Source organism: Dendrobates tinctorius, unplaced genomic scaffold (assembly GCF_039654945.1).
Source record: "Dendrobates tinctorius isolate UK_male_01 unplaced genomic scaffold, ASM3965494v1 ptg000257l, whole genome shotgun sequence".
Classification (NCBI taxonomy): domain Eukaryota; kingdom Metazoa; phylum Chordata; class Amphibia; order Anura; family Dendrobatidae; genus Dendrobates; species Dendrobates tinctorius.
The window spans coordinates 2,664,818-2,681,943 of NW_027361924.1; the positions used below are offsets into that span (position 1 = coordinate 2,664,818).

At 45.7% G+C, this 17,126-nt stretch overlaps 1 long non-coding RNA gene across 2 annotated transcripts in view; it reads left to right on the forward strand.

Annotated features, from left to right (window-relative positions):
• The window catches only part of LOC141069304 (uncharacterized), a 59,781-nt gene extending 45,706 nt beyond the window's left edge, over window positions 1-14,075 (forward strand). For both annotated transcript variants that reach the window (XR_012226533.1, XR_012226534.1), the window contains exons 3-4: window positions 11,989-12,142; window positions 12,366-14,075. This is a non-coding gene — a long non-coding RNA (uncharacterized lncRNA). The remainder of the gene's footprint in view (window positions 1-11,988; window positions 12,143-12,365) is intronic.
• The last annotated feature ends 3,051 nt before the right edge of the window (window positions 14,076-17,126 follow it).

The following is a 17,126-nucleotide window of genomic DNA, read 5'->3' on the forward strand; positions in this document are numbered from 1 at the left end:
TCCATACAGAATCATTGGTCCCATATAATATTCCATACAGTATATGATGAGCTCCACATAATGCTACAGTATATGTTGTTCACCATGGATGAAGCTCCAGTGTCTTATGGGCCCAAATAATGCTCCATATATAATGGACCCCATTTCTAATGCTCCAGTGTATAATGGGCCCTGTAAATGCTGCTCCAGTGTCTGATGTCCACCTTTGGAATGCTCCAGTGTATGGTGGGCCCCAGATATCATTCTCCAGAGTATCGTACTCCCCAAAAATTGCTCCCAACCTTTAAAACAATTAAATAAGTCTCCTCACTAGGGAATCTCTGTACTAGTCTGGACTCCTCGTCGTCCCCACCTTCCATCTCTCTGCACTTGGACTGTTTAGGCAGAGGGCGTACAGACGTGATGTCATCGCGCTCTTTGACCAGAATGTCACTGTCAGGAAAAGTGTTTGGTTTCCGGGGGCAGTATGATTGCAACGCTGAACCTTAAAGGAATGTCCAGAAGGGCACCACCAGGAGTGGAGCCTGCGGCTTAATTGGACTCAACACGGGCAACCTCAACCATGCCATCCACAAAAAAGCTGCACAGATTGCAAGCTTAATTCCGTTAACGAACGAGACTCAGGCATGCCCCCATGGTCCGCGTCCAGCTTACTAGAGGGACACGCGAGGCTCTGGCACGCGAGATCGGCCAATAACAGGTCTGTCATGCCCATACATGTCCGGGGCTGCACGCGTGTTACAATGAAAGGACCAGCGAGTATCGCTTACAGGTGCGGATAACACACTGAACCCCGTTAGTGATGGGGATCTGGGATTACAATTCTTCCCCGCGAACGAGGATTTCCCAGTAAGTGCAGGTCAACCGTAATTCCGGAATTAGGCATAACCGGCATTCCAGAAAGAGTGTGAAAAAATTAAGTGTCCAAACCACAGGTGCTATAGCTTGCTTAACAGCTGGGCTCTTCTGCTGAGTAGCACACAGTTCTTACATAAACAGGCGGCATAGCTTGGTTCACGGGTGGCCAACTCTGCTGAGTAGCATACACAGTTACTAGGCCCAAAGTATTAAGTGGTGTAAATGCAGTCAAAAACTGGTTCTTTCATAAACAGGCGGCATAGCTCGGATCACGGGTGGGCTCCTCTTCTGAGTAGCAGACACAGTTACTAGGCCCAAAAGGATTTTCAGGACAATATGGGGTAAAAAATTATTAGAAACACACACGGTGTTGCTCCTTCACAGGTGTACTACACCGCTGGCTACCAGACACCGATACTATGCCCTAAAACTGTCTATTATCATTGAAAACTATTATTAATGTGAAAAAAAAGATACGCTTTTGTTTAATGAAATGTTCTCGAACGGAAACTCGAACAGCCGAATTTTAATCAAAGTGTTGTAGTTCGATGAACGGATAAAACACCGCCCAAAACAGCTAGAATTTGAACTTGGCCAACAGTTCCACTCAAGCACCACTCATCTGTAATCAGGAGGCAGACTCAGACGGTCTCAGGCACAGTATGGATTCGACAAGATTGCAGAAAGTTGAGAAAGGGTACAGTATCACCGGATAACAGGTATATATAGCATAGTTTAGACATTTAAAATCTCTGTGTTTATTTCCGGAGTCCGACAAAGACACTCACAGCCTCAGTATGGATAAGACAACAATCTAAAAAGTAGAAAAAAGAAAATGTTTTTGAAGCGTACACCAGTATACACTGTTGGAGTATTTTTATATCTTCATATATATTTCTGTCTCAGTAAGACAGTCCAGACTCTCCGCAAGAGGAAACGAGATGGATAAAAGTACAGACATAAAGTCAAGTGATTTCAGAAATTTAGGAATTACTAATCACGGGAAAAACTCCCGGGAGAATTCTCAGAGGCGATGCTGACCCTCAATTACTTTGTGTGTGGAGACAGCGAAAACAGTTCTTTGTGAAGAAAGTGTTGCTGTATCGAAGTACCGTTGATCCCATTACCTTTACTCATCTCCATCAAATTTTGATCACAGGGAGCGATGTAAACATGGTGCTCACTGGCTATCATGATCTGTCACGTAACTTTGGAGTGCAAAAGACAGAAGCCACAGGCTGTAGGCGATTCTATTGGATTGGCATGAGAGGGCACATTTAAAAATGAGGGCAGAAATGTCACACGTCTGTGAGTAGGAAAACTGTGAAAGCTGATGATAAACCACCACTGCTTCTCATTGTGAGTCGACGTCCATAAGAAATGGAAGCCATTGATCATCTGAAGCTTGATCCCGGCCAGCAGGACAGGGCATAGCTATGTCTTAACCATCATCTTTCAGTTCACCAAATTTGTAGTGGCAGTCCCAGGGAAGGATTTGACAGCCCAGACTACACAGCGGAAGAGCAGGGAGAGGTAAATATTGCAAATGCTGGGGCCCTGCCCAAGCAAGGGGGGCCCACTCGTGGGCGTCGGTAGTGGCACTGGTCCCCTCATAGTACGCCGGTGTGTCTGACGGCGGGTGTGCACCCCCACCGTCAGAGACACTTGATTGCAGTATGAGGGACCCTGTGCCAGTGCCAGCGCCCAAGAGTTGGCCCACCCACCTGTCCAGGGCAATGGCACTCGCACGGTTGCGTGCGCTAGGTGGTGACCCCGGCCATGGGGGGGAGGCAGCCCAGTTAGGGAGGTTTTAAAAGATGGCATATGTTGATGTTGGACATTCAGCAGCTGCAAATGGAGGAATTGGAGAAGTCCAAGGAAGAGGAGGACAAAAGCGAACCATTTTTCTGGCAACCTATGTGTCATCAGGGGAAGGTGGGAAAAAATCCTTTGAAACCCATGCATGGTTCATTTTAATGAAGGTTAGATCATCCACATTTTGGGTCTATAGACGGGTCCTTTTTTCTGTCAGGATTTAGCCAGCAGCACTGAAGACTCTTTCCGATAGCACACTTGCAGCTGGGCAAGCGAGCTCCTGTAAGGCATATTGTGCCAATTCAGGCCAGGCGTCCAGTTTAGAGGCCCAGTAGTACAAGGGGAATGACCTGTGAGGGAGAACATCGATATGGGATGAGAAGTAGTTTGTAACCATAGTTGACAACTGCTGTCTCCTGTCACTTTCAATCGATGCAGTATTACCAGTCGTGTGAGCGGGACTTGAAGAATCAGTCCACAACATGGTCATGAAACACCTGTCTCCAACGCCACTTCTGATATGTGCACCACGAACACCTCTTCCATGTTGCCCCCTATGGCTTATTGGAGAACCATCACCGCTGCTGTGTGCTGGGAATGCCTCAAACAAACGGCTTACCAGAGTTGCTTGTTTGTTAGCCAATATTAGGTCAAGGTTCTCCTGTGGCATGATGTTTTGGAATGTGCCTTTATAGCGTGGATCCAGGATGCTGGCCAACCAGTAGTCGTCATCGTTCATCATTTTGGCAATGCAGGGGTCCCTTTTTAGGATCTGCAAGGCATAATCTGACATGTGGGCCAATGTTCCAGGTGTCAATGATGCACTGCGAGTGCTGGGTGGAGGAGCACTTTCTGGTAAATCCACATCCCTCCAGTCACGCACAAACCCTGTACCAGACCTTGCCACGCCAACATTTTCTCTTGCCCCACGAGATGCATCCTCCTCCCCTAAATAATCATCCCCATCATCATCCTCCTCCTCCTCCTCTTCCTCTTCTTCCTCCACCTCGTCCAGGAGAGGTCCCGGAGCAGACAATGGCTGACTGTCATCAAGGCTTCCCTCTTCCTCTTCCTCATCCTCCTCGGCTGCAGACGCCTGCTCCTTAATGTGCGTCAAAGTTTGCATGAGCAGACGCATAAGTGGGATGCTCATGCTTATGATGGCGTTGTCTGCGCTTACCAGTCGTGTGAAGTCCTCAAAACACTGAAGGACTTTACAGAGGTCTTTCAGCTTCGACCACTGCACACCTGTCAACTCCATGTCTGCTCTCAAAGTGCCTGGCTGTGTATCCTCCCACAAATGCATTACAGCTTGCCTCTGTTCGCACAGCCTCTCAACCATGTGCAGGGTGGAGTTCCACCTTGTTGCAAAGTCGATAATTAGGCGGTGCTTGGGAAGTTGGAGCAATCGCTGCAGCTTCTGCATACGACTGGAGTGTACGGGCGACCGGCCGATGTGCAAGGACAGTCTTCGGACCTTCTGGAGCAGGCCTGTTAACTCCGGATAATTATTGAAGAAGCACTGCACCACCAGGTTCAAGGTGTGAGCCAGGCAAGGTATGTGTTGGAGTTTTGAAAGGGCTATGGCTGCCACAAAATTCCTGCCGTTATCACTAACTAACTTGCCTGCCTCAAGATGTAGACTGCCCAGCCATGACTCAGTTTGTCGCTGCAAGTAGTCAGCCAGTACCTCCGTGGTGTGTCTGTTGTCGCCCAAACACATCATCTTCAACACAGCCTGCTGATGCTTTCCACTAGCTGATCGATAGGGGGACACATCGTGTGCAACACTGGCAGCTGCGGATGGAGTGCTCGTGCGACTGCGCTCTGTGGATGAGCTTTCGCTTCTGGAGGAGGAGGAGGAGGTGGGTCGAACGCCTACAGCCAACTGTTTCCTACACCGTGGGCTAGGCAGCAATGTCCCACCGCCGCTGTCCCATGTGGACCCTGCATCCACCACATTAACCCAGTGCGCAGTGATGGGCACGTAATGGCCCTGGCCATGCCTACTGGACCATGCATCAGTTGTGAGGTGCACCTTTCCACTCACTGATTGCTTGAGTGCATGGACAATGCGGTCTTTCACATGAAGGTAGCGGGCTGGGATGGCTTTGCGAGAAAAGAAGTGCCGACTGGGTAGGTCATAGAGTGGTACTGCGTAGGCCATAAGTTCGCGGAAAGCTTCGCTTTCAACCAACCGGTAGGGCATCATCTCTAACGAAATTAGTTTGGCAATGTGGGCGTTCAAACCCAGGGTACGCGGATGAGAGGATGAGTACTTTCTTGTCCTACTCATAGTCTCTGGTAGGGTGAGCTGGACTTGAGAGCTGCATATGGTGGAACTAGCGGTGGACATGGCGGACTGAGAGAGAGTTGATGATGGTGATGGAGTTGGTGTTCTTTCTGATGGCCTTGATTCAGTCTTTCGTTGCAATAACAGTGTGATTCCCTGACTGCTTTGGCCTTGCAACGACACCTCAACATTTGCTGCTGGTGGTGTGCTACCCCGTGGGCTTACAGTTGGGGAAACGATGTAGCGTTGCTGACTACCTTCATTGGGAGCAGTTGCACATGTGGTACGTGAGGTTTGGTAGTCCGTCCACGCTTGCAAGTGCATGGTGGTTAAATGTCTAAGCATGCAACTGGTATTCAAATTTCTCAGATTTTTCCCTCCGGCTAAAGGTCTTTGCGCACTTCTTACAGATAACCTTTGCCTGATCATTAGGATTTTGTTCAAAAAAGTGCCACACTGCACTCTTCCTACTATGGAAGACATTTTGAGGCCTTGCACGCTGTGCTAATTTGACCGTCTGGCCTAGCTGTCCTGCAACTCTTTTTGTTTTTGTAACCCGTTTTTGGACTGCTCCGGGCCTGCCAGATAACAGCTGTTGCGATGTCGATGCCTGCTGCAGATGCTCCTCCTCCTCTTCTGAGCTATTGGCAACGGCACCTTCTTCCCCCAATGGATGCCAATCTGGGTCAACAACTGGGTCATCCATCACCTCCTCTTCAATGTCATATGCGCCTTCCTCTGTGTCACCATGTAAGGTGGTATAGTATGCGGGAAGGGCACCTGAGTTTCATCAGGGTCTGATTCTGCCTCAGTACACTGCAAGGACAATGTAGTGCTCTGAGTGAATGTACCAGCAGAAAAATCTAGCAGTGGCTGTGCATCAGTGCACTCTATGTCAGATTCTTCTTGGACTGGGTAATTCACGATTTGACTTGATAACCCAGGCATGGTATGTGAAAAGAGCTCCATGGAGTAATCTGTAGTGTGGCCTGCCACATCCTTTACTTTTGGTAGTGGTGAAGGACACAAGGAAAGGTGTGGTTCCTGACCATGAGCCTCCAATGACGACTCAGTGCTTTCATTTTTTGAAAGTTCAGAAGAGGAGGCGATAGAGCTGGAGGCTGTGTCAGCAATGTAAGCCAAAACTTGTTCCTGAAGCTCCAGCTTTATAAGCGGTTTACCTGCTCCCAGAAAAGAGAGCCTTTGAGGCCTTGTGGAGCCAGACGATGACACAGGCTCAACACCTCCTGCATTAGGTGCTATTGTGCTTTTGCCACTATCAGCAGATCCACCACCACTACCAACACCATCATTACCAGCTGGCAACCCCCGCCCACTTCCACAGCCTCTTCCAACACACTTCCTCATTTTTGGGAAAATGTCCCCAAAATACCACCAGCAATATGGTACAGTAAAACAAGGTACAAGGTGTATATAGTATTGGGGAGAATTTGAATCTCCCTACAGACTTGAGGACACTGAACTATTATCTCAGGCCCAGTGTAGATTACACCTCAATATAACAGGCTGAAATTGGATGGTGTATAAAATGTCTATATAGAACTGGGGAGAATTTGAATCTCTCTAGAGATTTTAGCAAGCTGACAATGATGCTCTCAGTCCCAAGTATGGCAGCAGGTAGCCTAATAAGCAGGACTGCTGCAAACAAAAGTGTGGAAAAATGAACGCTTGGTAACTGGGCAAATAAGAGGATGAAAAGTATTTTTGCTTTTAAAAAAGCAGTTTGCACAGCAGTGTGAAAACAGCAATGCAGCTATCAGGGAGCCTTATAAGGCAGCCTAATAACCAGCAGAGCTGATGCACCAAATATAGCCTCCCCTTGCACTGCACACTAACTGGTGTGTTGTACAGGCAAAATCGCTAGCAGCAGAAGCAGTTTTTTGTATCTTCTTCCCTGCCTAACGCTTTCCCTACAGAATCAGCAGCAGCAGCAGCTCTCCCTATTCTGAGATCAGCAGAAGTAAGATGGCAGTCGGCGTGCACACCCTTTTATAGCCCCTGTGACGCCACACAAAGCCAGCCAATCACTTGCATGCCCTTCTCAAAGATGGTGGTGACCGCTGCCTATGTCATCGCGTTGCCCACAGTGTGCGTCCTCCATCATTGGCTGAAAAAGGGCGCTGAAGCATCATTTGAAACGCGACTTTGGTGCCATGGTCGCCGACCTCCTGGCCGACGTCACGCTATGGTCGGGTTTCGTTTCATGAAACCTGACTTTTGCGAAAGTCGGCGACTTTTGAAATTGACTGACCCGTTTCGCTCAACTCTAGTAACTACCAAACCCATTGCCTACTGTGTGAATAGTTGTAACCACCAATTACATCACATCTTGTGAGATTAGTTGTAGCCACCAATCATGTTGCCCTTTGTATGAATATTTGTAATCACCCAGCACAGTCTTTCAGGTATGAGCCTATATCTCTTGTCTTCTGTGAGAATGGTTGTAACCACCAATCGCTTTACCTCTTGTGAGAATGGTTGTAACTGCCAAGAACATTGTATCTTCTGAGAATGGTTGCATCTGCCATTCACGCTGTTTATTGTGAGAATAGCTTTAACTGCCAAGCGTGTTGCCTCCTGTAAGAATACCTTCAACTGTCAAGCACTTTGCCTCTTGAGAGAATAGTTGTAACTACCAAGCAGAATGCCTCTTGTGAGAATGGGAGTAACCACCAAGCACATCACATCTTCTGAAATTTTCACATTACATCTTGTAAAAATGGTTGTAGCCACCAATAATGTTGCCCTTTGTAAGAATAGTTGTAACCACCCAGCACATTCTCTCAGGGCTGAGTCTATAGATCCCATCATTTGTGAGAATGATTGTAATCTCCAATCATTTTACCCCTTGTGAGAGTAGTAACTACCAAGCACATTGCATCTTGTGAAAATGGTTGCACCCACCATTCAGACAGCCGGTTGTGAGAATAGTTATAACTGCCTAGCATGTTGCCTCTTGTGAGAATAGTTGTAAATGTCAAGCATGTTGACTCTTATGAGAACAGTTGTAACAGTCAAGCACATTGCATATTGTGAGAGTAGTTGCACCCACCATTCACGCTGCATATTGTGAGAATAGTTGTAACCAGCAAGTATGATGCCTCTTTGAGAATAGCTGTAACTACCAAGCATGTTGCCTCTTGTCATGGTTATAACCACTAAGCATGTTGCCTCTTTGGAGACTCTGTAACACTCTTCATTGCCTGTTTGTGATTATTGCTGCTCCTAAACTGTTTCATAGGGTATATGATATTTAAAGGGTACCATCACTACTCAACCCCTTCCCTTTACATGGTGATGCTGGTATTGTGCTCTTTGTTTTGTGTCATATTAGTTGGTACTGGGGTAGTCATATTTACCTTATAAAATCAAGAGCATGTTGACATTTTTTTAATTTTAGGATGTAATATGGTTATTATTTTTGTGTTGTTGTTTTCTTGCTTTTCTCTTTTTTTTGTGGCCAAGGTGTTGTGTTGGGGAAGATTTACGATATGATCAAGGGTATGGAGGAGAAGTTTTGTGAGCCTTTTGTAATTCAGAATAGAGGAAATGTTTCTTCAGGCTCCAAAAGTCATAGTGAGCACCTAGTATTAACCACAATAACAACAAACATAAAATGTCTTTTTCATGCGGGAGCGGAGAGAGAAGCTCGGAGCACATTTTATACATCTGCTTCTAATGTGTGGGATTGTCAGAGAACCAGACTGTGTTATATATGCTTGCTGCGTTTTCTACAGAAAAAAAACAGACAAAGCAAAGCCAGATGGTGCAAACATCTATATAACAGCTTCTCCGCACTCTCAGCTATTAAACTAAGGATCCAGCCTGCAGCTCGGAGCTCAGCCCATGTCTACTGTCAAGCAGAGAGAAACACCAGGTACTTACACTTAAAAGGAAATGTACAACAAAAAATTGGACTTAAAGGGCTATTCCCATCTACAAGATCCTATCCCAATCTGTAGTAGGTGGAATAATAATAATAATATTAGCAAACACCTCCAATTAGAAATGTAGTATAGTTTTTCTGATTAGCTACTGTATGTCACATAGTTTTTCTGATTAGCTATGTCACTTACCCCACACAGGGCATTGCAGTAGCTTAGATATCCATGGATACGACCACTAAGAACTAACTCACTATATGAGTGGTCAAACCAAAGGATACCTAAGCTACTGCAATGCCCTGCACTATTCTACATTTCTGTATGTAGGTCACTCCTCAATACTCAGCTGATAACCATGATCCTCCAGCCATAAAGGTTCCCAGGCTATTAATATAATCTCACAGCTGTTTGCTCAGCCTTTACTGGTTATTGTAAAGGAGACCCCCCAAAAAATGATGTAGGGTCACCCCTATATTTACTAACCAGCAAAGGCTAAACAGACAGCTGTGGACTGATATTAATAGCCTAGGAAAGGGTCAGGGATATTGGCCCCCTCCCATATTAAGAACAGCAGCTCTCAGCTGCACTAGAAATGGTGCAACCATAAGATGCGCCAATTCTGGCACTTAACCAGATTCTTCTCTGTTGTGAGTTCATTTTCCCCTCTGTCACTGAGGCCTGGTGAACTCCCTATTCTAGTGAAGCAAGGTAGTGAGCCTGATTATCAGGCACCTGGGACTAATGAAGACGATTGGCTGAGTGGAGTCACTGACTGGATTTAAGGCAGCCTACGCCCTTTCTGCCCTGCGGGTGATTTCTCTGTGGACTCTTGGACACCAGTCTGATTCCTGCTCTGCTAAAGCTAAGTTTTCTGTTTTGCCTTTTTGCATTTAAGATTTGTTTTTGTTTTTCTTGCTTTTTGGATTCTGCCACTCCCTGCTGGAGTGTGCAGTGTTCCGTTAGCTCTGTCTTCTGAAAGTTCCTGAGTGCTGATTTAGTTTTTGAAGCTTAGTTGCTTCAGGGCCATTTTTATATCAGCTTGTTGGCTTTTGTCTCTGATAGGGTTTTGGCAGATTGCAGACAGCAGCCTTCCTGTCCGTTCCTATCTAGGTAGTTTTTGGCCCCGTCTTTGCTCAGCCTGTCTTTCTGTCTGTGTAAGTGTTTTCATCTTGCTTCACCGTCATTATATGTGGGGGGCTGCCTATTGCTTTGGGGTCTGCTCTGGGGCAGTTAGATTTCCCCTTTCCTTCTTTAGGCCTATGTATCTCTCTGGCCGTGATCGAGGGGTCTAGGTCATCGTAGGAACCCCCCACGGCCACTGCTAGTTGTGTTGATAGGTTCAGGGGTCTGCAATCTGATAGTTGCCAACTTCTCTGGTTTTCTGGACTTAGCTAGCATTTCTGTTTTTGCCTCCTACGGTGACTCAATCATAACACTTCTCACTTGCTCTGGTGAAGTAGCAAGTGGGGTAATACTTGTGGGGTTGATGTAAGCTTTGTAATGTCAGCTGACATCAAGCCCAGGGATTAGTAATGGAAAGGCATCCATAAGACGCCCCCATTACTAACCCCGTATTGAAAATTAAATAAAGACACACCCAGAAAAATCCTTTACTTGAATGAAACACTCCCCACCCTCTTAACCTATTCCTCACCTGCCTGCCGATTATCCATTTATCCCAAGAAGAGCCCACCTCTGCTCCATCTGGATTGCATGCATGAGTGATGGCATAATTCAACTGCTCAGTCGTGAATCCAGGAGATACTGAGCTGAGCCTGATGCGACCGCTCAGTCGTGAGTCCAGGAGACACTGAGCTGAGCCTGAGACCCGCTTAATGTGACAGGTGGTAACTTCAATGACGTCACCGCAGGTCACTGAAGCTGCGCTCCCAGGCTCAGCTCAGTGTGCTCAGTTGGGACCCCTCTGTTTTTGATAACCAGCCGAGATAAAGCTGCTGGTTTTGCCTGTGCTGGTTAGGAAAAATAGAGGGGACCCCACAACATTTTTTTATTTTACTTATTGCACAGGAACGGGCTTGTGAATACTCTCAGCATCGTACACCTACTCTCACTGCTATCAGGGAGACCAGGTATACGATGATTAGAGTAGTACTCTCATCAGCCTATGCCGGTGACCGGCAGTAACTTTTTTTACCGCCGATCACAGCTGCTGGCTCACACACTGTCACTGTATGACAGTGTGGGAACAGCAGTGCTCTGACCGGTGGTAACTAACTTACCTCTGATCAGAGCAGGTTTCTCGCACTGTCACAGAGATTACAGCGTAGGAAACAGACAATGTTCGAGCTGCCGAACCCGAACAGTAACACAGACTTCAGGGACATCGTGCACGGACACTAGATGTTCGGTATGGACTTTACCATTTGGGTTCGCCCATCCCTCCTTAAGAACCTAGAATAGCCCCAGTGGCCACTGTGAAAACTGCAATATGTATTTTTTTTTTATTTTTAGCACAGATTGTGAAATAGAAGGAAAAAAAAAGATTGCCAAAAAGTTTTAAAAATATATATTTAATGCAAAAACCTGATTTAAATAGTAGGTACTTTACTGATTATAGAATCTCTTTAAAATGTAGTTTCATGTTATAAAAATCCATGTTGATAAGACCTAATAGTATAAAATGGGTGGAAGCATAGTTGCCAACATTTCTGGAGGTTTTTAAGTCCCTCTCCGAACCCTAACCCTGGCACTTTTGGTAATGTCCCAATCTCTTGCGGAACCTCTGAACACTTTTACACAGAGGTTACATAATCCCAACTTCTTCCAGTCCAGGAGTGTGAAAAAATCCAGGACAGTTGGAACTATGGTCCCGACCCACCTAGACCTCTCCTATATCAGTCAGAGCGAAAAGCTGCATGTATTATCTATAGTTCATCACCGGCTGAAAAACAGACCACCATAAATTAGCCAGTACCATATTACGTATTCCTCACCATTTTACATTTCAGCATTGTCCGAATTATATATTGATTTATCTTCCACCATTCCAGCAGCCCCATGTAAATATTAGCCTGAAAGCACGTTCTGGTCGCTGTTTTGTTGTTTGATGATGACATCTTGATCTTGGCTTTATGCATGGTATCTTTGTTTTTGCAGGTCAGCGCTGCAGTGCTTTTATCTTTGCTTGTGTACAAGGAGCAGGAGCCATGTCATTGTTTACTCTTCCCGCCGCTATAGGAAGCCATCACTCAAATCTTATATAACAGAGGGGATCCAACCTGTAATCTCTAGGAATGAAAGATGAGCAAAGGTAATAAGATTTATTCCATTCCCTCCGTCTATCCCACTGTGACTATACTGAATCATTGAAGGGGCCCATTCCTATATTTATGTGGCAATTTTGTCATCTTTCATCCCCAGAACCATTTTTCTTTATATTTATTAACTATGTAATATCAAACATTAAAACCTGAGCTGTGTCATCATTTTATTTGCAAGAGATCATAAAATTACATCTCATATATTTGTTTCAGATACAATTGTTACCATTTGGATTGAAGGGGTAAGTATAGTCCCCATTGCTGTACCCTGTACCTCGGACCAATATCTATGAACATTTTCTATTTATAAGTACACCATATGGAGAAAAGTATTGGGACTCATGTCTTAATTATTGACTTCCAGTTTCTCATTCAGTCTCATTGCCTTCAGGGTATAACCATCTGACCAATTGGCCCCAGTGTATAACTCCTGCCCCATTTCCCCTGTTGTATAATATTCAGCCCCATTGCCCCCAGTGTAATACAGCCAAACCTATTGCCCCTCTGCATATCAACCGGCCCCTCCACCTAGTGTATAACACCCAGCCACCTGCCATGCTGCCTGCCTTTACTTCCATGTCACAGAGCAACCAGTTGTGCAGAGCTCACTGATACCAGCATGGTCCTGTAATAGGAGCCACAGGGGTAACAAGTTTGTCCATGACATTTCCTCCTCCTAAATCTTCCCCATCACCTGTGAGTGATATTATTGAGAAGTGGATGGAACCGCAACAACTCAGCCACGAAGTGGAGACCCCATAACATTACAGAGTGGGGTCACAAAGTGCTGAGGAGCAGAGGGCAGAACATTCACCAAAGCTCTACTGACTCCATAACTGCAGAATCCAGACGCCTTCTGATATAACATCAGCACAAACACTGCACCCCCCGCCGGGAGCTTCATGACCGAGCAGCTGCATGCAGCCGTACATCACCAAGCACAATGCCGAGTGTCGGATGGAGTGGTGTAAAGGCACCAAAACTGGACTCTGGAGGAGAAGTGTTCTGTGCAGTGATGGCTCACACTTCTCTATCTGCGTCTGATGGAGGAGTCTGGGTTTGGTGATTCCAGGAGAACGCTACCCCCTGACTGCATTGTGCTCCCTGTATACATGGTGGAGGAGGATAATGATATGGGATGTTATCAGGGGGCGGCCTTGGTCTCTTAGTTCCAGTGACGGGAAACCTTAATCCTTCAGCTCAAGACATTGAGGACAAATGCTCTATAACAGAGAGGAAGCCGTTATATCTGCAAAGGGGCCGACTCCATATTGATGTCTATGGATGTAGGATGGGATGTCATAAAAGCTCCGGGAGGTGGTGGACGGGGGCGGGGAGGGGGTCACATACTTTTTCCATCTAATCTCATAACTATCTATTTTTCCACAATCAGACACACGATGACTGGATCGAGTGTTGACTCCTAACCCTTCAAGAAGCTTTTCATTTTAGGAGGACAAGGCAGCTTTTTGTGGTGGACTCTGTATCTGTTACAACATCGTATTGTGAAGCAATCTCCAGCCAGACGATGAGAGGCGCTTTAGATAGAATAAATTGAAAATCGCATTTTCCTTTCAGACGGAATGAAAGACTTGATTTAAGATTCTTTTTATAGCATAAATGTTTTCTGGTGCGGAGATGGATGAGGTTTACGTGGGACTCGCACAGATAATCGTGACGGGCTCCATCTCACCAGCTCAAGGCTGTAGGGCTACTCACTGCGCAGCGGCCGTGCGCTTTATTCTTATTTATATTGTTAGTATTCCGGCCCTGATATAGGAAAATAGAGGTGATAGAAAAAACATGTAATGTGTGTGATAGGACCATGTGTGTACTCTGTGCTCATAGTCTGCCAAGAAGTGCATGACTTAAAGGGTTTTCCCATGAAGAAAGTTAATTTTAAGGTTGATTTAAATCAATATATCTGGGTAATAATAATAATTTCCACAATTGGATGCGTTTAAAAAAAATGTTCCTGTGCTGAGATAATCTTATAAATGTCCCGCTGTATGTACTGTGTAATGGCTGTGTCTGACCGTGCAGGAACATGGTCTGATCATACCACAGCTCCTGGGCAGGGGAGGAAGCAAAAGAGAGAGTACAGACAGGACAGCATAGGGTCACAGCTGATTCTTTTTGTGAGATAAAGCATTTCCCCTGCCTGTTTATAAAAAATGTTTTATCTCGAGGACAGAATTTGCAAACTTGTGCTGTAATGTCTGTATACTTTTTTTCTCTACCCCCCCCTTGCCCAGGAGCTGTGGTATGATCAGACAAGGATCCTGTATGATCAGACACAGCCATTACACAGTTCATAGCAGGGGCACATTTATAAGATTATCTCAGCACAGGAACATTTTATTTACAGACATCCAATTTCGGAAATTATTATTCCAAGATCTGCTGATTAAACTGAACTTTGTTCATGGGAAAAACCCATTTAAAGGAACCCTCCGAGTAAAGCGTGTACTGCGTTATTGGATTGCCCGCCAGGGCAGTGGGGTACTCGGTACCGGGTCGGTATCTCAGAGGGTAGTGTCACAGTAGCGGTGACCTGGTCCGTGGCCCTGGGCGTCCATGTAAAAGGGGTAAGAGTGGCTGGTTAAAGTTCATAAGTGGATGATACGTGACGCCACCTGTGGGGCTTGGCAATGAAGGGGTTAAGCCGACGCTGCAGGCAGATCCTCTGGGACAGATGGTATAAAGCAGCAAGATGTAATAGCTCCCCACAGGTAGAGCTGTAGTCCCAGGGCAGTGGTAATAGGTGTTGAGGAAGAGGGTGTAGTGTCTGGCACAGAGATGTAGCAGTGCTGGAGGGTTTGCAGGAAGAATGCAATGACACAACAGGGTGCAGTTTCTGTTACCTTTACCTTTAAGTGCAGTCCAGGGTCCAGATTACAGATGGCACAGAGGCTGGCCAGCTTGGAAGCAACTTAGGAATCTCTCTATGCAGATGGGTTGTGCAGTCTCCTTTCTAGCGCTTATCTGTGGTATTTACAGTACTGTGTTACACTGAAGTTCCACTTGCTTGTTCTCTTTTAGAACTCCCTCGTATGGCAGACAGCTGTAGCCTCCTTTTCTGGCTCACACGTCGCTGTTGTGCCTCCGAGTCTTATGTGGGAACAGAGCATTTACAGCATCCTATTCCTCCGGTTTCTGCTGCAGGAACATAAGTATCCGTACAACCTTGGAGACCGGACTCCAGACCATGCGCTACAGCTAGAAGTGGGCCTGAACTCTGCTCAATCCTCCAGCTCATCTCCTCACGTCCACACACGTTCCCTCCTCACACAAACTAACTAATTTCCCCTTCCTGGCCCCCAGAGAGCAGCTCCTCCCCCAGTTTTGGTTCAGAGCTCCCTCTGCTGGCCTGGAGTGGGAACTGTGCTGTGTGTGTTGTGTTTAACTGATAGAGAGACCCTTTATTGCTTCCAGGCATGACATCACACTTCCTAGGAGGAAGGTAATGCCACTGTGGCGACCATACTCCTGGGGGCGCCACATTATCTTATGTGCTACGTCTTGGGCAAGTTATTGATTGAATCACTTGTTCTGCTCCATCCCCTTTTACTACGTGAAAAGGTGTAATTTTATAAAATATCTTCTTTCTTTCTTTTTTCTTTCTCCTCCTTTCTCCCTTTCTTCTTTACTCTGTCCCTACTCCTTTGTATCTTTCTTTCTTTCTTTGTCCCTTTCCTTCATTCTTTCCTTCCTTTCTTCTTGATTCCCTCTTTCTTTCTTTTTCACTCTCTTTCTCCCTAATTCCTTTCTTTTTCTTTCTCCCTTCTTTTCTTCTTGACTCTCTCCCTACTCCTCTGCCTCTCTCTCTTTCTTTCTCCCTTTCCTTCATTCTTTCCTTCCTTTCTTCTTGACTCCCTCCTTCATTACTTTCTTTATTTCCTGTCTTTCATTTTCTTTCTTTTTTCCTAATTTCGCTCTTTTTCCTCCTTCCTGCCTTCCGTCATTTTGCCATTTCATTCCTTCCCACCTTCCCTTCCGCTCTTGCCTTTCTTACCTCCTTCCTTCCGTTCCTTTTTTTCCTTCCTTGCTACCCTTCTTCCTTCCTTTCTCCCATCCATCCTTCCTTCTCTCTTTCCTTCTTTCTTTCATTCATTCCTTCAATCCTTCCCTTCTACCTTCCTTTTTTACTTTTCGCCTTACTTCCTCCTTTCTTTCCCTTCTTCATTCCTTCCTTTCCTTCCTTCCATCTTTCTTTCCTTCTTTTCATTCTTCTTTCCTTACGTCAATCCTTCTTTCCTTCATTCCTTTTCTCCTTTGTTTTTTCCTTTTCTTCCTTCCCGCCTTCCTTTCTCCCCTCCTTCCTTCCTTTCTTTTTCTTCCTTCCTTCCATCATTTTTTTCCTTTCATTCCTTCCCACCTTCCTTTCCCTTTTTTCCTTTCTTACCTCCTTCCTTCCGTTCCTTTCTTTCCTTCCTTGCTACCCTTCTACCTTGCTTTCTCCCCTCCATCCTTCCTTCTCTCCTTCCTTCTTTCTTTCATTAATTTCTTCCATTCTTCCCTTCTACCTTCCTTTTTTCCTTTCCTCCTTTTATTCCATTCTTCCTTTCTTCCTTCCATCCTTCCTTCCTTCCTTTTTTTCATTCTTCGTTTCTTCCATCCTTATTTCCTTCATTCCTTTCTCCCCTCCTTCCTTCCTGCCTTCCTCTCTCCCCTCCTTCCTTCCTTTTTGTTTTTTCCTTCCTTTCTTCCCTTCTTCTTTCCCTTCTTCCTTCCCTTCTTCCTTCCTTCCCTTCTTCCTTCCATTCTAAATAACAGGGTACCTAATGACACATAGGCATTGACCCATTATAGAGCCTTCCCTTATGATTGAAGATATTAGAACCCCACTAATAACATCGTAATAGTGACGCTAGGGATAACTTGTTCTTGTGTAACATGGGGTTCGGGGGTCAATTATTTCACAATTTCAGAGTCGGCACCGTATATATCATTCACAAGTGATGTGGTGTACGA